The sequence below is a fragment of the Epargyreus clarus genome, unplaced genomic scaffold, assembly GCF_041222505.1.
Source record: "Epargyreus clarus isolate Ecla_fem2 unplaced genomic scaffold, WU_Ecla_fem_2.2 ptg000018l, whole genome shotgun sequence".
NCBI classification, from domain to species: domain Eukaryota; kingdom Metazoa; phylum Arthropoda; class Insecta; order Lepidoptera; family Hesperiidae; genus Epargyreus; species Epargyreus clarus.
Window position 1 is genome coordinate 1,405,509 of NW_027332226.1, and position 12,053 is coordinate 1,417,561.

The following is a 12,053-nucleotide window of genomic DNA, read 5'->3' on the forward strand; positions in this document are numbered from 1 at the left end:
TCACACTCCGACGATAAATTTTCGTACAAGCATTGATTTGAAGCGCGAATAGGTGTAAAGGTAGATATTGCTATGAAATCTGTCTCTCGCGTAGGTGGGTTCATAATCGTACAAATAGTAGACAATGAAATGTGTCACATGTTTGAAATGCTATAAAACAGCGTTGCTTTTGTCTTTTCAATTGGCTAGAGCTAACGCGAAAAAGAGAGTTAAGTGATTTAAAACACGCTATTTTTGTCTCTGGCAACTAACATATATTTGTTCCAAACATGCTTTGAGTAAAAACAATTCTTGTTCGCTTATTCTAAACATTACTGATTATCTAACCTTACTCAACGGGAATTTGTTTTCGTTTCACTCACCTTGTAAAAGCTGAATCGTCGCTTGATACTCCGCAAGCTTTTCATCAACGTAGCCTTCTTGCGACTGATTGGCGATGATTTCAGCAGTAGACGGTCCTCTTTCTTCATCTTCTTCGTATATCATAGGTCGTGGAGGAGGCGGCGGCTCCAACGGCACACCAGCGTAATCGTACTCGCGTACCCCTTCATATGGGTTCGAATAAAAGTATTCGGGACTCTGACCGAGGGTCGGAGACATCGGATAGGGAGAGATCGAAAAATGAGAACTTGGTGATGGCGAATGCTGCCTTAAGTGTGGTGAATGCAATGGACGGAACGGTTTTGGTGATGGCTGGACTGGAGGCGGAGACACGATGGCTGTGGAGTGCCTCGGCCCAGATATGAGAGGAGGTGGGCTCGGAGCCCATGGTGACGGAGGTCTGTAATGGAGAGGGGATGGGGGACCTGGAGGACGCGCTCGGCCGCGTCCCGGCGGCGGCTGCGACATCTCGCGGATTGATTCGAGTCAACCCGGTGTGTCACGCCTTAATCTGCATCGCTGCAACAAAAAAAAAATAATATCACTATTTGAATTTGACTTAAAACAAAGTGTAATTAATAAATACTTTATTCGGTTTTAAAGTTAAAATACTTTGGGCTCACGATTCCGAAGAACGATAACAGCATGTACAAACCAACTTCGTTGTCATAAATGAAGATGCCTTTTTATTTGCCTTAGCAAGAGTCATATATCGGTTAGAACATGGATTCCGTGAGCCCATCGCGTGCCAGCTACCATCTATTTTCGGTAGTCCCTACCGAAAAGGGTTACGGCCCAGATTTAGAAACGAAATAGCACCATTAGTAACAGAAAGCAGATGCCCTATGTTTATTAGCTTCAAATTGTCTATTAAATGCATCGCTTATTGATAGCCAGCAGGTTATATTAGAGAAGATACGGGTTCAAGGGACTTTTGTTACAACAAAACATGGCATCTATTGCGCATGCAATATACATTTTTTTTTATTTTCTTATAATATAATAGTAGCAGACGAGCATGCAGTCCACCTGATGGTAAGTGGCTACTGCCGCCCATGGACATCTGTAATCAACAACAAATAGGATTAGATATGCCTACCTGAGGTCGGCCACAGATGCGCCGCTACCCTGAGGACTAAGCTGGAACGCATCGAAAAAGTATGTCTCCCTTACTACACCCTTCAAACCGGAACACAGCAGTGCCTAACACTGCTGTTATTAGGTAGAAATAGGTGTGGCGGTGGTGCCGCCGGAGTCGAACCACAAAGGGCTCTACCACCTTCACATAAATGAACTACGCCCTATTTGGAAATTATCTATGCTACCTTATACCTTATAAATTAGTTATTTGTAAAATATACATTAAATTTGAATATAAAATTTGAAAAAATCATTTTATTTATTAGAACATCAACATCGTGAAATATTATAAGTGTGGCAGATATGAAGAGATACGAATAATTCCTATAGTACGTATGGAATTTCATGCACCTTTTCTTCTCTACAGTCTTCTTCTACTTTAAAGCATACATAGTCATAAAATAAAAAACAGGTGCAGTCAGCAGGGGTGGAATAAATAAAACATTAACGTATTTATTTACAGGAGACCTACATAATGTAGGACTAACCTTGCTCCGGTTGCACGGGTGCACCGCGGGATATTTTGAAAGGCGTAACTGTTAACCAAATTATTCTGGACACTTGCCAAAGGAAATCTGACATCTGACATATTTTTACAGTTATGGTCGAATTAGGGCCTGTTGAAACGATTGAGTTAGTCGTTTACGACGAGATTAACACTAAACATAAACGACCAATTGAATGAAATGCTTCAGCGAACATCTCATTTTCTTGTTAATGGGTGTTAAATGTCTCCTGTCCTTTTTAATGTTGCACTTTGGACGACGAATCTCCCCTTATAACTAGGACAGTCCTGGACTATAGCCACGAAGTTTCAATGAGAATTAATAAAAGAAAGTATAGGGAAGTGTTCAACCAGCATTGGGACCATCCGTGAGGCCTTCGACAAGTGTAGTCATAGTATTTTACTAATATAAAGATTAACCTGCTCAATTTCTTGCCGGGTCTTCATCTTAGTAGAGATACATACTACATTTTTAGAAGCAATTCATAAATTACATAAAGCATAAGCTGGAAGACGAAGGGCAGAAGTTGTTTTGGAATTGTTTCCACGAAATAAAGCATTTCCATTATGAAATAAATGATGTATAAGGTAGATGGTATTTTTTCAACTTTCACTTTCTTTTATTGCCTCGTAAATAAAGTTTTTATATTTTGGAGGATTACTTAATGGGCCATTCCAATCCTATACCTACACATTCCACCAGTGCCATTAGGCTCATCTCCAAGAAAACCGTACCGTGGCATATCTTGCCATATTTAGAAGCTGCGCATACCACAAAGGGAAATAGGGATGAGTTAACGTACATACAATGGAATTACAAGTACGGATGTAGTCAACGACCCTTTTAGATCACGACAAAATGGCCGCCCGCCAGACGAATACACGTCTACCGAAAAATTACAACCGGGACTTGCACCTATCCCCCTGGATTGGTGCCAAAATAGAAAAATTATAGCAACTGTCCCAATAGAGGATGCTTCGCACCAAAACTTTCTTTCGTACCATGTTTTGGAGAATTTACTAGGAAAACTTTTTTAACAGATGTAAATAGACATTAAGTCATCTACTATTCATAATAATGTTATAAATGCAACAGTAATTGTTATCAACATTTTCATATTATTAGTATAGCGAATTATTCGGTCAAAGATTATAGTTCTCACATGTGGGGAAAAAGCATGTAAAAACTTTTACGTGTATTTTTCTATTATCATATCTGAAGTCGTATGTGACGTTAATACTCCTGATCATTAGTTTAAACATCTCTCTTAAGTAATGCCATCACAGTACTTCATAGCAGAAAACTCTATAGCTTCGAGAATTTCGAAGATGACGACGATAGAATAAGGAGGTTATGTAATACAATTGTCAGAAAGCTCTAAGCTTGAAAAGCTGCCACGGTCGTTGGTACCAGGGATGTTGCTGATGCAGGTTTTTCCTATATCAGCTGATGCTGATGCTGATGCTGATTCTTTCAGAAGAAAATCAGCTGATGCTGATGCTGATGCTGATATTTAAAGTTAAACATATTTAAAGCAAAGCTTACTATTATATTATTATCAAAATATGGTAAATGTACTATTTTGAATAAAACACATGTTATATTCATAATTGTTATATTTTTGTTAGAAAAACATGCCTTTATGATAATACCTATATGCATAATTACTTACATAGAATATGACACATGTGTTTGTTTGTTATTTATATTAAATAATTACCAATTTTTAGGTTTTGTTTTTTATATAAAGAAAATAATCACGTAATATTTATTAAAAGAATAACAAAAAAATACAACCGACTTCTATATTTTTTTACTACAAAGTAAAAAAATATTGAAATAAATGTTGGTTTGGTACATATTTCTGAAGTCGGCGCTTCGAAATACCTTCTTTTCAACAAAAAAAATCAAACTCGTTTCATAAACGACGAAGTTATAACAAACATAAACAAAAAAAACATGTATACGGTCGAATTGAGAAACCTCCTCCGTTTTTGAAATCGGTAATAAAAAAGAATATATTTATTGGGGGCTGAAAAAAAAATATTACATATTATTAATACTGGAAGTTTAGCAAGGGTAAATTATATTTTAAAAATAATAGCTGAGAGGCCTTTTCAGCTTGGAGTCTGTTTCGAGAAGGCCTATAAATAATTCCGGCACTGCTAAATAGTTGTTCACTACACACACTTGCTGGGGGAGATGCCAGAAATCTTTGAGCCAAAGTAGATAATTCTTTATAGGTAGTTCTACCATGACTTCTCCACCAGTCAAGTGGATTTTGTGAGACAGCAATTTTTTTTTCTTTAATATATTGTTTGAGTATGATTTTCAGTGTTGAATACATTTCTGAAGAGTCGCCGCTGCCAGGATTTTCGTCGTCATCGCTCGAATCTAGCATTATTGCAAGTTCATTTTGCAGAGTTAGTCTACAAGCACTGCTTGTTGAGGCCTGTTCTTCGCCTCCTGTTTCCATTGAAATTGCAGTTTTTGGCCTCTTGGGGGATGGTGAAAATGTTTGGCATGAATAACAAAGCTTTAGTATTTCAGATTCAACATGTTCTTGTAAAAATTCGTTAAAAAATTTAGTTTTATAACGTGGATCCAAAAAGGTAGAAATAGTGAATAAGAAATTGTCATTTATGTCACCAAATTTAGAAACAATATTTGTTTTTAAAGCCGCAATGAGATTTGTTGCCACCTCAAAGTTATCGGTTTTAATTAACAGATCGTCAAGTTTCCTTGTCAATACCTGAATGAGTGGAATAACTGAAGAAATCAAAGCGTTGGAATTGCTTAATTCTCGGGTGCTTTCCTCAAATGGCCCCAACACATCTACGCAAATTTGAATTATTTTCCACTCTTCGGGTGTAATGGCTGGTATATCATGGCTATTACTGTATAAACTTAATGAATCCTTATTCTTTATGAATCTCTCCATCATATAAAAAGTACTGTTCCACCTTGTGACACAGTCTTGAAAAACAGATAATTTAGGTTGATTGAGACGTTCTTGAATCGCATTCAATTCTTTCTGTGCTATTGTTGAGTGATTAAAATGCATTGCAATTTTTTTTATTTTCTGTTTCACGTCTATGATACTTTGATGCGATTTTAAACCATTTTTAACACATAATTGTAGTTTATGTGCCGTGCAATCTATATCTAGAAATTGCGATATTGCCATAGCTCTTTTCATATTTGACCCTTCATCTCTGATAATACAATGTACTTGATCTCTTTCTATACCCCATTCTGCTAACATGCACTCATATTTTTGGGCAATAATATCTCCTGTGTGGCGCTCTTCGAATGTTGAACATTTCAGTATTATAGATTTGCGTTCAAAATTTTCATTAATCCCGTGACACGTTAAACTTAATAAAGACACATTTGAGCTCGGATCTGTCCAAATGTCGGATGTAAAAGTCATGTATTTAAATTCTTTTATCATTTTTTTAACTTCATCAGCAACTTTCTCGTATAAATCATTACATACGTAATTGGTGAAAAAACTACGACCCCTTAAATTATATTTTGGCATAATCGCTGACATGAGTCTTCTAAAGCCAACACCTTCGACGAAATTAAATGATAAATCCTGAACAGCAATCATCTCACCGATTAATTTGTCAATCATTACACTCTTAGGGTTATTATTGTCATATTGTTTATCGGCTCGGAATGCTTGTTCCAAAGATAATTGCTTTGTTGCTTGTTGAATAGGTGTTGGTATTTTATCTAAAAATAAAACATAAAATACTTTAACGAAACCTAAAATTGTGTAAAAGTAAATAATGTACCTACTTGCTGTTATAGAAGACATACGCTAAGAATGACCTTCACCCATCTGTTTAATAGTTATGTTTAATCCAATTACGTACATCCTTACTAATATTATAAATCCGAAAGTAACTCTGTCTGTCTGTCAGTCTGGTTGTCTCTTCTTCACGTCTAAACAACTAAACCGATTTCAATGACATTTTGTACAAAGACAGTCTGAGACCCGAGAAAGGACATAGGATAGTTTTTATCCCGGAAATCCCACGGGAACTAGGGATGGCGATCTAAGATCGATTAATCGGAGAATCGATCTTTTGGACCCAAAACATCGATTATTTTAATCGATATTAGTAAGGATTGAATTTATGTAAACTATGCATTTGATCAAGCGATGATCTTTAGCAAAGTTGAACAGTTTTATGTATGCTAGTATGTTATATTATTTTCTTTGAAACGCGGGCGAAGCCGCGGGCAAAAGCTAGTTAAAAATATATCGCGAGTGCGTTGGCTAAAAAGTCTTGGATTTATTTTTTTTTTTACTTAATTATTGGCAATTAATTAAAAAAAAAGAATTCTTTATGGATCGATATTCAACTTGTTTTTTCGCCCTTAACCTCGTCGAGTGTTGAGGGATACTTCCCTCGAAATTGTGTGAAAAGACGTCGTTTGGCCAGTCTCTCGTCATGTCGCTCGTCCTGTCGTCTTTTACCGAATTTTGTTACATTTTTAAGGTTACGACTGGTTCGAAAATATATAGTGTTGTATTTTAGTTAATTGTACTATATGTATGTATATAAATAATTATACCATAAATCATTTCGTACCAAAGATACTACAGTAACATCAATAATTCAGATAGTGTATACAATAGTAAAATAATTAGAGAATTATAAAATATGTATTCTTAGCGTATATTATAAAAAAAGTTATCAGAAAGATGTATGTACTAATAGTAAAATTAAGGTTACTATATTTTTTCCTAAAGTTCTTTTTGTAAGAAACACTATTTCTTCAAAATAAGTGTCAGCCCTGTCAGGGGCAACAACGAAAATAATCGCGGCACCACGGGGAGCAGCGCCAGGAGCAAGGTGTAGCCGCACCATAAGACTTCTGTTATTGACCGACAACTGACAAAATTCCAAGAAAAGTAGGTATTTAATTGCTCCCAACTTTCAATGAAAAGTTTTAACTTATGATGTAACAATTCAATTTTTTTTTAAATTATCAAATCGTTTTATCGCGATTAACAAACGTGAAGTTGTCAGTTGTCGTGTCGGTCACAATTTATTGCAGTAGTTTTTGTGCGTAAGGGTCACCTTGTAAAAACATACATTTTGTGCGTAAGGGTCACCTTGTAAATACATACACTCATTACATACATACATACCTAACAATGAAAACAAAAAAAGATTCTACCTACCTTCTTCGAGTTTAGTGGCAGTTTCCTGGTTTTCAATCTCAGTACTTAAAAATAAGCTATACTCGTCGGGATGCTTACACTTTAGATGATTTTTCAACGAAGTATTTGTGCGTCCCTTACGGGAATAATTCTTTTTACAAATATTGCATTGTGCGGTATCGTTGGTTACTAAGGAAAAATATTGCCATATTGCATTTTTAAATGCTGGAGGCATTATGAATGAATTACTTATATGTTATTTTGTTTGCACTACGATCGGTTGTCAATTACGTCTGAATAAGTTATGTTGACAAAACAATCGAATGAGGGAACAAGTGCCAACTTGTGTTTGTAAACCGTCTGTGATTGGCTGAAAGCCCACGTGAATTACGCTCGGCCCCGCCTTTAACGAACATGTTACGACTTGAATATCAGCATTAAAAATCAGCATTTTTTGTTGCGGATGCTGATGCTGATGCTGATATTAAAACAACAGCTGATAATCAGCTGATGCTGATGCTGATGCTGATATTCGCAACAACCCTAGTTGGTACGTATATGATGGAGAACCGACAGGTGACGCGAATGATAACAAACTAAAATGAGATTAGAAATTCAATGGAGCGGCTTAATCCAACGATCTCTACTATTTATAAAGAAAGGTTAGCTGTGTGAGAAAGATTTGAGAGAAACTTGTTTTTTTTCCATACTTTAATATCTGGAAGTATTTTTGTATCATTACCAATCCATTACTGTCCCACTGCTGGGCTCGGGTCTCTTCTCATAATGGGGAGGATTAGGCCCTAGTTCGCCGCGCGATTTCAAATACCTTTGAGATTTTTTTATAAATTCTCCCAAGGCTGTGCAGGTTTCGTCACGATGTGTTCCTTCAATGTTTAAGCAAGTAGTCATTCATTTCTAATACCTTGGAACCAGAATAATCCGTTAACCAAAAAGTTTTAGAGACACCATCAAATCTAACTCTTCAGGCTGCGACATAGCGGATATCTTCATGATTGATCTGTTTCGGTAGGACTTTCAAAACAATTTGCATGTCTGACAGACAGATTAGAATGAGTGATTTTAACGGGGTAGACCATCAGCCAGTTATATTAACGGACAGGTGTGGCGTAACAGATGTTAGCGTTCAAATTTACGTGGGCGCTCCCCTGGCGTCCGGTGAGGTTACGTATAAACAATCATAACAATACCACTCAGTACAATGCATAACAATTAACAAAAACCGAATTATATAACGGTTTACTCTTCCTGTAATCATAAATATTGGAAATAACATGTGTAATTGAAAAACCATTACATTTTTTATTAAATATTGTATTTTAACGCGCTCCAGTCGTAATTAGCTAGAGATTAAAGATCCTGGATAAAGTAGGTCGTATTTTGCCTAATGACTGGGTTTTATGAACTTACTGACAAATGATTGATCGGTTTTACATTTCTAAGTTTTTAATATCTACGAAGCTGCCGACGATGAAATTTTAGCAAAAGACTCAAAACTCATGAAGATTTCAGCTCTAAAGTATTTTGACTTAAACGTTCTGGAAGATTCGTATGAATATAATCAAATCTAATAACTAGGTCTATTCGAATTTAAAATTAAATTCCAATAGACCTAGTTTGATAGGTAAATAAACAACTAACCGATGGAAATCCCACGCATCGCGTAATTCGCTGAATATAATGGCGTGTCAAATAAAACAATTTGGAATTAGCTATTCATCATCCGCACTCCGATTCTATCTGGAATTATTTTTGAGGCTAATTATATCGATTGTATCATTGCAACGTCAACGATACTGCAGCATTGGCCGCCAATAATAGAACAGAGCATTGACTCCAGGCTTGAAACATTTATCTCGATTTCTACACGGATCTTAATACTGATAATGCTAGAAAACAGGATTATGTGAAAGATTTTTATGATCATCAGATAAATATTGTTTTTAATTTGTAAACAAAGATGGTGTTGCTTTAAAAAACCAAAAAAATGACAATTGAGGAATATAATATAATGCAGGCGTTAGTGGCCAAACTGTGTCGGAAGTTTTCAAACCATCCGCCAACCCTCGCACATGTTTAAGGAATGGTCATCAATGATAACTGATAACATTGGGAATCACTTGGAGTGTCCTACGAAAGGAAGGAAGCGTGCATAAGTTACTAGAGTTCTAGAGGAAAGTACTCGTAGAAATTTAAAAAACAATAAAAAAAATTTTTACAGCAAAAACCCCTTACTGGCTAAACCTGAATTAGAAGCCTTAATTCTGCATACCAGGTTTGGAGTGAGGAATCAGAAGACATAGTAAACATTTGACTACATGGGGGATGCCGGGCAAGCTTTCAAAGAACTCTTGGCTCGGCGACTAGCGATGCGTGATGTCAGTGGTCAATCCGGCGCATGCGCTAGTCAATGGTCCGAGCCAACCTTCCGAACGCCTTGGCCAAGGGCGTTCAAATGTAATATTTATTCTTAGACAATTTTACTTTGAAAAAATTAGAGCACGAGGTTTGTTTAATATTTCATCGTCACAACACACTCGTCTAAACGTTTCATGTGATGTTGTTTCAACACGTATTGAAATTTCCAATTCAACTAAAACAATTTAGTTTAAAATGAAAGTCGTTGCTGTATTTGATCATCGTAATCCAAACGAATATAATTTTGTTTTCAGAAAAAATATATATAAATAGCGCGTGCGCATTACAAATCTTTCATCAACTAATCTAAACTTTAGTATAAGATCTGATTATATTATCGATTATAGTGAAAAACATAACCACGATCTCTTTCTTGACGGAAGCGTATCAAACATTTTTGGTTCATGTCTTAACATCCCTCACCGGAGCCGTCGTAAATCAAACAAGAGTCGATTATTCTCTAAAAATACGTTATTGACGTCGACCGTCGAAGGTCTAGACAGTTTTTTAACCGGAACCGTGGTTCACAAGTTTCAGTTAGCCGACTGGCCGATCGCCAAATTATAATACAAACGCATCTACATGTACAAGTAACAAATGTGTAGCGCCCCCGTAATGTCTTGCAGACGACGATATCGTCTGATATACGAAAATTCGGTGATGTTCGGTAAGCTCGTTGAGCGTTGACATCATCAATTCATCTTTGTCTCGATTAGGTGTTGCCGGTTTTTTAGTGAGTTGGTAGATTCATTCGACTTTGGCTACTGTCCCCGTTTCATTATCCAACGCTCGTTTTAAGTAATTACAACGGAATGATTGATGAGAAGCTCTCAATCGACGCGTTGTACCATTAACAAAGAGTGGACAAAGGTTACGAGCTTGTCCGCACCTATTCTAGACCGCTTTATATATTACATTGCTATCAAATACTTGCTACCAATACCAACGTATATCTTCATAATGACTACTATGCGTTCTTAGGTATCGTATTTTATCTATCACCGCTAATCGCGTTCGTTACAATTAACACCACCAGTTTAAGATACAAGATAGATGTTACCCCATCACTCCATAACACTTATGGTGTTTAAAATTTCATCACCTTAATATTAAGTATATTTAGTGTATAGCATAAAGATTTTAACTTTCCTTGAGGTGATCATAGCTTGCCTGGTGCTATCTTCCAGACCAGTAATTAGATTATTTGCCCCTCATTTCCATTTACTTTCAAAATGCATGTTAAATCTTGGTCCTATCTTCCAGACCAGTAATTAGGTTATTTGGCCCTCTCTTCCACTTACTTTCAAAACGCATTTTGAAACTATTAACTTTCAATAGAAAGCAATTTGTCCCAATAAAGTCTCTATATACCAGTCTCATATCCTTGCTCATACAAACAATGCCCCCATTTCTCGGTGGATTCTTCCGCCGCAAATTATAATCAAAGTATAATCTGTGTTTAAAGCGAGTGTACCGAATGCATAGCATGTTACACCTCGCCTCTTGAACTTCTCCGCTGTTCAAGGAACGCAAGGTATGTTTGTGTCCATTAATAGCTGCTTTGATGTAACTGCATCGATTACCCGACAAACAGTCATGTTTATGTTGTATCGTACTCCACGCAAGTAAAGTGTACTTTGTTCGACTTCTGTGGTAAGATCTATGTATACTATTTATAGGTATAAACAAATTTGGAGGTGTGTAGCGGGATGTTTAACCTTCTCACGTGCACTATCAGAATCTACAACAGTGAAACAATGAACATGAATTTAATTTAAATAACGTTAACTTAATTTTATTGACTTTTTTGTTCAGGTTATTTTCGAGGTCGAGAAATGCAAGCATTGTTGTCACACCTGTAACAAGCAACCCACAGTTTTGCATTTCAAAATGTCATCCTAAATTTTTAACTTTGTTACAAAACTTTTATGTATTGATAAAGAACTAGGTGAACACAGTTTCCCCACGCTAGTTGTATAGGAATAGGCGTGTGAGCTTAGCGAACTTCTAAGATATTTAAGAAAGACCTTAAGCCAGATCTTACATTAATATAGAAAGAGTCAGGAAAAAAGATAATAATAAAGATAGTGCAGAAGATAGACAATAGTAGTACCAAGATAGATAATAGTAGTACCCAAAGTAGGCACTACATAATCCAAGTAAATCAAAAGTACAGTTCGAATAATCTAAAATGCTGTAAACTGAATAACGATAACCATGAAACTAGGAATATCAATTTACAAGCCTGTCGAAATGAAAACCAAGCGAAGACACATTTACACCAACTGGCAGTTTACAGGTTAAACATGCGAATCTTGGACAAACAGCGACAGTTCCAGAATGTGTAGCGTGGGCAGTGGGCACCGTCGCCCACCTCGGCCACCGCCTCAACTGTGTTAAACATT